Source organism: Hemicordylus capensis, chromosome 3 (genome assembly GCF_027244095.1).
Source record: "Hemicordylus capensis ecotype Gifberg chromosome 3, rHemCap1.1.pri, whole genome shotgun sequence".
Lineage (NCBI taxonomy): Eukaryota > Metazoa > Chordata > Lepidosauria > Squamata > Cordylidae > Hemicordylus > Hemicordylus capensis.
The window spans coordinates 35,369,752-35,379,643 of record NC_069659.1 but is presented as its reverse complement, the minus strand read 5'-3'; the positions used below and the strand labels follow the sequence as shown (position 1 = coordinate 35,379,643).

The 9,892-nt window shown below is 44.9% G+C and overlaps 1 long non-coding RNA gene across 1 annotated transcript; it reads left to right on the top strand.

Moving 5' to 3' along the window:
* The first annotated feature begins 602 nt into the window (after positions 1–602).
* Positions 603–2,286, top strand: LOC128351488 (uncharacterized). The gene is made up of 2 exons (XR_008319797.1): positions 603–899; positions 1,648–2,286. It is a non-coding gene; the product is annotated as an uncharacterized LOC128351488 (long non-coding RNA).
* The last annotated feature ends 7,606 nt before the right edge of the window (positions 2,287–9,892 follow it).

Below are 9,892 nucleotides of genomic sequence, written 5' to 3'. Positions count from 1 at the left end.
GCTCCAGCGGATATATAGAATGATAATTCTTAGTAGAAGTTCTCAAACTTGGATCCCCAGATGTTGCTGTACTACAACTCATTGTGGCTGGGGATGATGGGAGTTGTAGTACAACAACATCTGGGGATGTTGAGACCCCTGATTTGCAAGATGATTGATGTGATTCGTGTGAGCTTTACAAGGGTTAAAACAGGATAATTCATGTTATGTATGTGCTTTGAATGCTCAAAGCACTTCACAAATGCTAAAATAATGGTGATGGAGGATATGCATATGTAAATTAACACAATGAGAAATACTGTCAGGACTCAGGACCCACCTGGGCTATAGGCAGTCCTACCCAACCTTAAGCCAGGGCTGACTCCAGCATTGTGGAGACCCTCAGCAAAGTACCATCTGTGAGCTCCCGCCTGCTTGGGTGCCTCCCATGAGCGACCTTGGTGTTGTCATGGAACTGGTGTACTTTGAGGAGACAATGATGAAACTTTGCCACTGCCTCCTTTAGGAACCCTCCACAACATACTGGAGCTCTGCCCCAGAAGCCCTTGCAATAACAAGAGAGTTCTTCCATCACCATGGCAATTAGGGCCTAGGAGTTCAGGGATCAGCAGTGGGGCCTCCTGAGCTGCTCTAGGATGCCAACCTCTGTGGCACCAGCCTTGGATGTGGAGAAGCCGGAAGAAGTGGGGGCCTGACGTGCAGTAGATATATTGCTTTGTTAAACTGACCAGGGCAAAAGGCCAAGTTCCAAGTGTTGCTGTCGGGCCTTACCCATGCAGCCTGACCAATCCAGAGGCTTCATACTGCCTGCCAATTGCAGGGGCAGATATTGCACCACCACCCCCTCTTCTCTTTTATGCCGGAAAAGGGCCCTGAATCTTATACACCTGTGGTTCCAGGTAGTTGTCAAAACTAACTCCTAGCCTCCTACTATAAGGTTACTAGTTCAAGCTCCAGAATCCCAGACAAGCAATAAAAATTGGTTGCTGTACTTTTGACCTGAGACAGAAATATTTAGCAACAAAAAGGGAAAGCGGGCCAATGTAGAACAAGTTGGTAATTCAGAGCAATTCATGGTCAAGGTAGAAAAATGTTCTCTTGAAACATGACTGCAGTTACACCCTATATTATGTATATTTTAACTGTTGACAATATAAAGGGAACCTAGCAGCATTACCTTATCCTGCCTGATGAATGTTATCATGAGGAAAAGGTAAATCAGTAACAGCTAAGATCAAACGTACCTCTCTTCTTTTGAACATACAATGCCCTCATTTATATAAATTTTCAAAATCTGTCAGCCTTTCTCAGTTGAACACAACAGGTGAACCTCAAAGGCCAGAACAGAAGACCTTCTTGTCTATGAATGCTAAATACAGCATGAAATAGTGGCCCAAACAAATCCTTGGAAGGATTGGCCATTGGGCTACCCATTAGCTATGACTGTCCTTCCATTCCAACTGTGAAGTAAGAAGCCTGCCATTCTGTTGGTATTGGCAGCAGACGCAAAGGTCATCACACCTTCTCTTGTCTAGACGAAAGGCGAAAACAATTCTTTTAATATATTATTTGTCATTCCTTGCCAGTTTATTCCTATAGAGAATTTAAAACATGTTGAAATTTTAACTCTTCTTTTTTTTTCTTCAGTTGAAAAGATCAAGTAATTTATTATGGAAACTGGCAGAACTCTCACATTCTGACTGGCATCTGATTTTTTACTTTCTACACTACTGAAAAATGCCATAAGGCCTGCAGATACAAATGGAATAGCACAGCATCTTTCTTTCCCCTCCCATTTTTTTTCCTTTTCGAAAGCTGAAAATCTCCACTTAAATAAATATATGTACGTGGGTAGCAAGGGGTAGTAAGTGATCCCAAAAAAATATTTCCTGCTCCCTCTTTCACTCCCCTAGTTACCAGACTGGAACTTTACAGCAAAAAGTGTTAGACAATACAGTCATATATTATTGTATGGCCTTGGTCCTATAACTTGAATTAATTCTTTTAAAAGATCTTTGTAGTTTAAAGAAGCCTCAGTCACCCACTCCTCTACCCCAGAACAAACAACAGAGGCCAGTGCAGCCAGGTTGGTAGGAGACTCTGCCAGCCTCCCATTCTTAGCAGTGTTGGGACTGTCTTAGGAGTCTGCAGCAGCCCCAGGACACAGCATTATGGCTCTGTAACTCTGCGTATCATATCAGCCACTATATTGTTGCTTATTTTATATTATTTTTATTTATTATTGAAATTTATATACCACCTTTCATTAAAATATCCCCAAAGTGGTTTGTTTGTTTGTTACATTTATATCCCGCTCTTCCTCCAAGGAGCTCAGAGTGGTATACATGGTTATTTTTATCCTCACAACAACCCTGTGAGGTAGGTTAGGCTGAGAGATACATGATTGGCCCAGAGTCACCCAGTGAGTTTCATGGTTGAATGGGGATTCGAACTCGGGTCTTCCCGGTCCTAGTCCAACACTCTAACCGCTACACTAGGCTGGCTCTGATTAAATAAAGAATTAATTAATTAATTAATTAATTAATTTCATCACTTAATTAAATAAATAATTAAAACAATGCACAATTACAAGTACAAATATTAAATTTAAATATAAAACTAATACATCTACTATGACTACCACAAATATTTATATGCCGCTAAAAACATATATAAAATAAAAGAGTAAAACACAGAGCAGCAGCAGCAGCAAAAAAACCCAAACAGCTCTCTCATATAAAAGCCTGGGTGAAAAGCCACATTTTTAACTTCTTTTCCAAAAAACGTGATGGAGACTGAGGAGTGGATGCCAGCTGGGAGAGCATTCCAAAGCCTGGGACAATGACTGAGAAGGCCCTGTGGTTGCAGTATATGTCTGCACTGCAGTATTTGGCAGATATGGCAGAAATAACCAATATAATGTGCCTGCACACTTCAGTCTTCAGAGCAAGCCTTGCCTCACATTCCATCAGCATCTGAGCAGCTTAGGGAGGAGAACTAGTCTTGTGGTAGCAAGCCTGAATTGTCCCCTTTGCTAAGCAGGGTCCAGCCTGGTTTGCATTAGAATGGGAGTCAATTCTTACGAGCAGCCAAGCTCACGTGCTCACTCCCTGCCTAACTCAACTTTCAATCCCAGCCTTTAGCCAGGGTTAAGGGTGCAATTGAGCCCTTAACTAGTCCTGACCTCTAGTGATCTGTGCTGCATGGAGCAGCGCAGATTGTATGGGTGTGTGGTGGCTCACCAAAGAGGCCATGGACGATCATCTGGGGGAAGGTAGGTTCATCCCTTCCTCCCCCGCCCCACCCATCCTCCCTGCCCCCGGAACGGTCATGTGTACAACCTTTACATGTGAGTACTGTAAGATTTTCTCCTTAGGGGATGGGGCCACTCTGTGAAGAATGTCTGCATGCTTGCATGCAGAAGGTTCCAAGTTCCTTCCCAGGCATCCCAAGATAGGGCTGAGCGAGACTCCTGCCTATAACCCTAGAGAAGCTGCTGCCAGTCTGTGTAGACAATATTGAGCTAGATGGACCAATAGCCTGACTTGATAGTAGGAAGTTTCCTATGTTCTTATGCTGAGACAGGGCCTTTTCTGTGGTGGTCCTCAGGCTATATAACTCTTTGTCTTGGGAGACCATCCATAGTTAATTACCCTGATAATTTGGCAAATTCACTGATTTATTATTATGGCTGCTGTTTATTTGATCTACTAGTGGTTTTGTAGCCTGTTGGATAACGGGCGCTAGGGGGGCTCTGCGCTCCAGACCACCGCCGCCATTACCCCTCCCGCCCGCGGTTCTGGCCGGGCCCGCCACTCACCGCCGCCCGCGGCTCCGGCCGGGCCCGCCACCCACCACCGCCCGCGGCTCCGGCCTGGTCCACCGCTGCCCGGGCCCACCGCCGCATTGTCTTCTCTGCCGCCTCGTCCGGCGGCCATCCTGGGTGGCCAGAAGCGGCCGCCCCAAAGAAGCCGGGTAAGCGGCAGCACAGCCAGGCCTCGGCCATGGCTCTGCCGCCTCCTTGGCCGCACCGTCTCCTCTGGCCGAGGCGGCGGCTTTGCCGCCGCTTCGGCCAGTGTCCCCCGCCGCCGCTTACCCGGCTTCTTCGGGGCGGCCGCTTCTGGCCGCCCAAGATGGCCGCCGGGTGCTGGCGGTCCTGGCTCCCTGGCTCTGTTCTGGCCATGTGCTTCGCGCATGCCCAGAAGAGGCCAGGGAGGCACGGACACACGCTTGGTGTCCGTCCACGGACGGACACCAAGCATTTTATAGATAAGGATGGTTTATTTTTATGGATGGGTTATATAATCTTTGTAATGGTTGTTAGCCTTTTTGAGGGCCTCATTAAGGAAGATATAAATATCTGGGGAATATACCAATTTTAAAAACATAAAATATATTCCATTTTAAAATAGCTTTACTTTGAAGAGTGGGTTCACACAAAGTCCCCCCACTTCCCGTGGCAGTCACTTCATGGTGGAAATCCATGTGGAACACACTTCTTGGAAGGGTCCAAGACATGTTAGCTTTTTCAGCCAAGATGAGTCCAGAAGCGTGTGTTTGTTTTTAAAATTAGGCTTTTGGAACAGCTGCTGACTTTTGAGACCAGTGTATATTTGATGATGTAGACAACCAGGTGCCCCTGGTGGCGCAGTGGTAAAACTGCTGCCCTGTAACCAGAAGGTTACAAGTTCGATCCTGACCAGGGGCTCAAGGTTGACTCAGCCTTCCATCCTTCTGAGGTTGGTAAAATGAGTACCCAGAATGTTGGGGGCAATATGCTAAATCATTGTCAACCGCTTAGAGAGCTCCGGCTATAGAGCAGTATATAAATGTAAGTGCTATTGCTATTGCTATTGCTATTGCTACTGGGGGGAAATTACTCTGCACTTGGGAAGCTTGGGCATATGAATCTACCAAGAATACCAAAGCACTAAGTCAGGAGTGACCACCCTGAAGCTCTTCAGATCTTGTTGGGCTATAGTTTCCACTATCCCCAACTACAATGGCTAATAGTTAATAATATTTTCGTCCAGCAGCATCTGGAAAGCCTCAGGCTGGCCACCCTTGCTTAACAAAGCTATCATCCAGGACCATTATCCATTGCAGACAAATATCCACTGTTGGCCAAAAAGTGTCAAACTCCAAAACTAGTACATGCGGGAATTACATGAATTTGCTGTTTCCTCCATTTTCCCTGTATACTGTTGGCTGATGGATTTGTAAAGTGTATTCTGTTCCTCCCCCAGTCATCTGAGTTGTTGGAGTGTTGTTCTGTGATGGGGAGAGGAGCCAGGTCTGTTGAAGATTCACTCTATGACTGAAAGAAACCTGAAGCTTTCTTGTCAACACCACTCTTGCAAAGCACCAACTCATCTGAAGGATCAGTCTGTCTTCACTCAGTCCCATAACTTCAGTTTGTATGATGAAAGAACACCTGGCCCACCCTTCAGCATTGCTGCAAGAGCCTCAGAATCAAATTGATCTCTTCTATCAGAGTTATTTAGTGCTCTGATGGATGAGGAGCAAAAAAAGAACTCATTGGAGGAATGCAGTGAAATGAAGCTTGCTGAGGTCTGCTATGAGGCTAAATACACAAATGCAAGTCTTTTTTCTATAATGAAAGTGATTCAGAATATTCACATTCAGCTGGCAACAACTCCTTAACCTCCATGGGTTTATGTAAAACTATTGTGATTGTTGGGTCCATACAAAGAAGCAAAAATGAGACATGAATGAAATGAATAACTTTATTACAGGAAAATAATATGTTCCATCATTACAGTGGGAACAGAGACTACCTCTGAGTTCATGGGTGGCCAACACACTCTGCTCGTGAACTTCTACAGGCATGTAATTGGCCATCATTAGCACTAGAATATATAAAGCTACCTTATACTGGAAGGCCATTTCCATTGACTTTGACTGGTAGCTACAGAGTTTAAGAAGTCCTTTCCAGTCCTACCTGGAGAAATCAAGGATTGAACCTGGAGCTTTCTGAATGCAAAGCATATGCTCTATGAGTAATGGCCCCTTGAGATTGCTAGACTAGATGGACCTTTATCCAGTCAAGCAAGGCGATTGTTATATTCATCTGCTCTGAATTTCTGCTGGCTATTCGTTTTCCATGAGTTGTTCTTTTGCATTTCTGAGTTTCCCAGTATAACATTCCATAAGGGAGTAGTTCTATTACAACAAAAGTCATGGCCAGGAACCCATCCAAAGTGTTGTCTGTGTCATGATCTTGAATCCCCACCCACCCCCCGCAACTGGAGGATGAGTCAGACAATTTAGGAGATGAAACAGGGTGAGACAGCCCTACAGCCAGACCTTGTCATTCACACAACCAAAAACTGTCTTACCCAGGTTTGGGAGCTATGTGTGCTTCCAAATTTTGGTTCTGAGGTTGCAAACAACTAGGTAGAAGGAGGGAGAAGTGATTGTGTGGAATCAAGGTAGGAGAAAAAACTGGGTAGTTTTTCCTCCTACCTTGATTTCACACAGTCTTTTCTCCCTCTTCCTACCTTGTTGTTTGCACCCGCCCAACAGAAAATTGGAAGCCCACACCCCTCCCAAACCTGAGTAGGACACAGTTTTTGGTTGTATGAATGACCTCTTCACGTGAGCCTGTGCCACTGGGACTCCTTACACCAGAAGAGCCAGGAGAACCTGAGCCAGCACCCCCACCACAAATTGAGGACACAGCCTGCCTTCATCCTTTGACTTGGAGGAATCTTTTGAGGACCTGTCAGCCCTAATAGAGGCTCCCCAGGCTTGCAAGAGCCAAAGCTTAGAAAATTGGGCAAGGCCCCTTTAAGAAACAAAGCTTTTATTTGTTCAGGCTTTTATCCCTTAGGGCTTGCCAGTCTGTTCTTTCCGGCTGCTCTGTTTTGTTTTTATGGCTGTTGCTTTTGGTGGTTTTATAGTTTTAATTAGTTTAAATATTTTAATGTGATTTTATGGAATTTTATTGTATAAACTTTTGTAAACCACTTTGGGATAATTTTATGAAAGGTGGTGTGTGTGTGTGTGTGTAACAATCAATAACTAAATTTTTTTAAAAAAATCCTTCCCTAAGAAAGGGTCAGTGCCAATTCACTCTGCCTTGGCAACAGCCATAAAAACCAGCAGTCTGCTCCAAGCAGTTGCTGGAGCAACGTCTCTCCTGTGTTGTTAGACCCAACTCTTGTGGATTCCTGCTTGCAGCTAGCTGAGGTCCTGACCCCTTTCACCTTGCCAGGTCTGTGTCCCTCCCAGATCCCTGCCTCAGCGAAGACCCCAGTTTGGTCTAGGATAGGATGGGGTGTACATCTTTGGTGAGTATTGTGTGGTGCACACCCCAAACCAGTATCACTTTGAGAAATCCCAAGGGTTGCTGCCCGCTTGACGAGGACATCTGAGGGGGCCCTGCTCTGGGTGCCGACAATGAGAGAGGCCCGGCTGTCGTGCACTTGGGACAGGGCCTTCTCTGTTGCTGCCCCCAGACTCTGGAATGCTCTCCCGGTGGCCATTCGTTCCTCGGACTCCATCATGGCTTTTAGAAAGCTTGTAAAGACTTGGCTTTTTACCCAGGCTTTTACATAATTGTTTTTACTGCTGCTTCTGGGAGTTTTTATTTGTTATATTGTTTTATGCCTGTTTTTATATGTTTTTATACTCTTAGTATGTTGTTTTTATTGTGTTTTTATTGTATATTTTTAACTTTTGTAAACCGCCTTGGGGCTATATTTTAACGAAAGGCGGTATAAAAATGCAAAAATAAATAAATAAATAAATAAATCAGTAGATATCCACTAGTAAAGTAGAAGTTGCTGTGGTAGGAGAAAATACAGGCAAAGCTAATATGCCTATGGAAGCGCCTACATGAACCTGCTCTCTATCTGGAAGTGTCTTTTTTAATTAGCTCTTGTTGCTTTTCTTCATGCAGCAACACTAGTAGAAACATTAATCACCTCTGTAAACATTGTTGGGTTGAGACTGTATGCTCATTTGCTTTCAATGAGCAAGCAGTATATTAGGAAGCAGTATATTAGGTGATGATCAAAAGAGGTTATATTGAAGCCAAGATGTCAGTACACAGTGCATTGTGGGATACCTGGAGGTTGAGACTCGCTGTCTTGACCTCCAGAGCTCCATGCTGCATGCAGCATCTGGGAGTGCACTCCACACTCCCAGACAGGGGCACTCTTACCCCTGGACTTTGGGGCCAAAGTCCAGGGTCTCCACAGCCCCTGGGGCCCCACAAATCCTCTTTAGTCTGTCCCAGGTGGTATGGTTGCCCAGCAGAGCATGATGATGCTTAATTTGCAGGGGAGGGGGGCCTCCAAAGGCTCCAAAATTACCTAGGTGCAACTCTGCTCATCTGGGGCGAAGGTGTGTACAGCCAGCCTTCCCCACTGGCCTCTCACCACCCTGCCCTGTCTGCCCAGTCGTGTGAATGACCTCATTGAACCCAGTCTCAGAGAGAAGATAGTATTTTGTCCATGATCCACCAACCTTTTTTTTTAACAGCCTAATATTAATACAGGATTTGAGAGCAACAACAATGCTTTATTAGTAGTAATTTTGTGTTTTTCATGCAGCACGGTCATTTTACACAGGCTCTACCACAAGGTAACTGTGAGCTCAAGCCACAGTAAATAAACAGTGAGGTCAGACAGTTTGTGAAAGAGAAAGCTCATCTGTGAAAACGTACCTTTTCCTGGATATAATGATATGTTTTGTTGCTGGGGGGTTAGGGGAAACCACAAGTCTGGCTTTTCACCTATAACTGCAAAACTGGGGGATAAGTGCAACTACCAAAGCAGCAATAGAAGTCCAAGGAATAAAACTCTGTCTTGAATGAAATCTTTTGTTTCTCAAAACTTTCCTTGTTCCGTGTGATGCATAGCAACTGTGGTCATACACAATTTTTGCTCTAATGGCTTCGTGATGCAGTACAGCGGGTTACATGAGGTGATACACACATAATTCAGCAAGCTGCATGCCACAAAGGAGACAAGCCACAGATAAACTCTTGTGTGTGCCCTGACGTTTGGCAGAGCATTGTTCCTATTGCTGTGGTTTTTTGTTTTCTCTTCAAACTCATGCAACTCTCTTGAATCTTGAGGTGGGGGGCATAACAAGGCGTGCTATTTATGGAATTTGAGGCCAAAATAGAATTAAAAACATAGGTTGACAGGTCCCCTTTGGCCCAGGCTTATAAATGCGAGGATTTCTGCTCCACCTTTGGCATGTTTAATTCTGGTTTTCTTATATAACATATAACAAGAGAGCATATAACAATTTGTTCATTATTACTGCAATTTTACCCTAATAGTTTGGGGGTAAGAATAAAGAATGTATGATAACACCAAGTTGTAAGTACAACAATGCTATCACCTATTTCCCATCTCTAGAGGGGTAGACATGAGGAGTGTGCAAACACAGTCGAATCCAAACTGGTTCAATACCAAACTGGTTCAGTTCGAAGGTTCAGGGTTGAGCTGAACCACTCCCGGTTGGGCTCAACCGCAGACGGAACACACACACATCCGTTAGGGGGTTCGTCAAACATTTTTGTGGGTATTTTTTCTTTTATAACTTATAACTGGGTCATGACCCAGGCCATTCAGGGTCCCACTGTGCAGGTGTGGCAGCCTCCAAAATGGCTGCCCCACGGAGGAATAGGCCCAAACCGGGCAATTCTTACAAAAAGGAAGGCCGGCGGGGGAAGGTAGAACCTCCACAGATCTCCTCGCCACCTTAGAGAAACCCCCTAGAGGGATTTTACCTTAGAGAAACCCCCTAGAGAATTTTTTCCCAAAAAATGTTTGACAAACCCTCCCACCCGAACCGAACCAAACATGGGGGGGGGCGGTTTCGAAGGGGGCCAAAACCAAATTGGCCCAGTGCG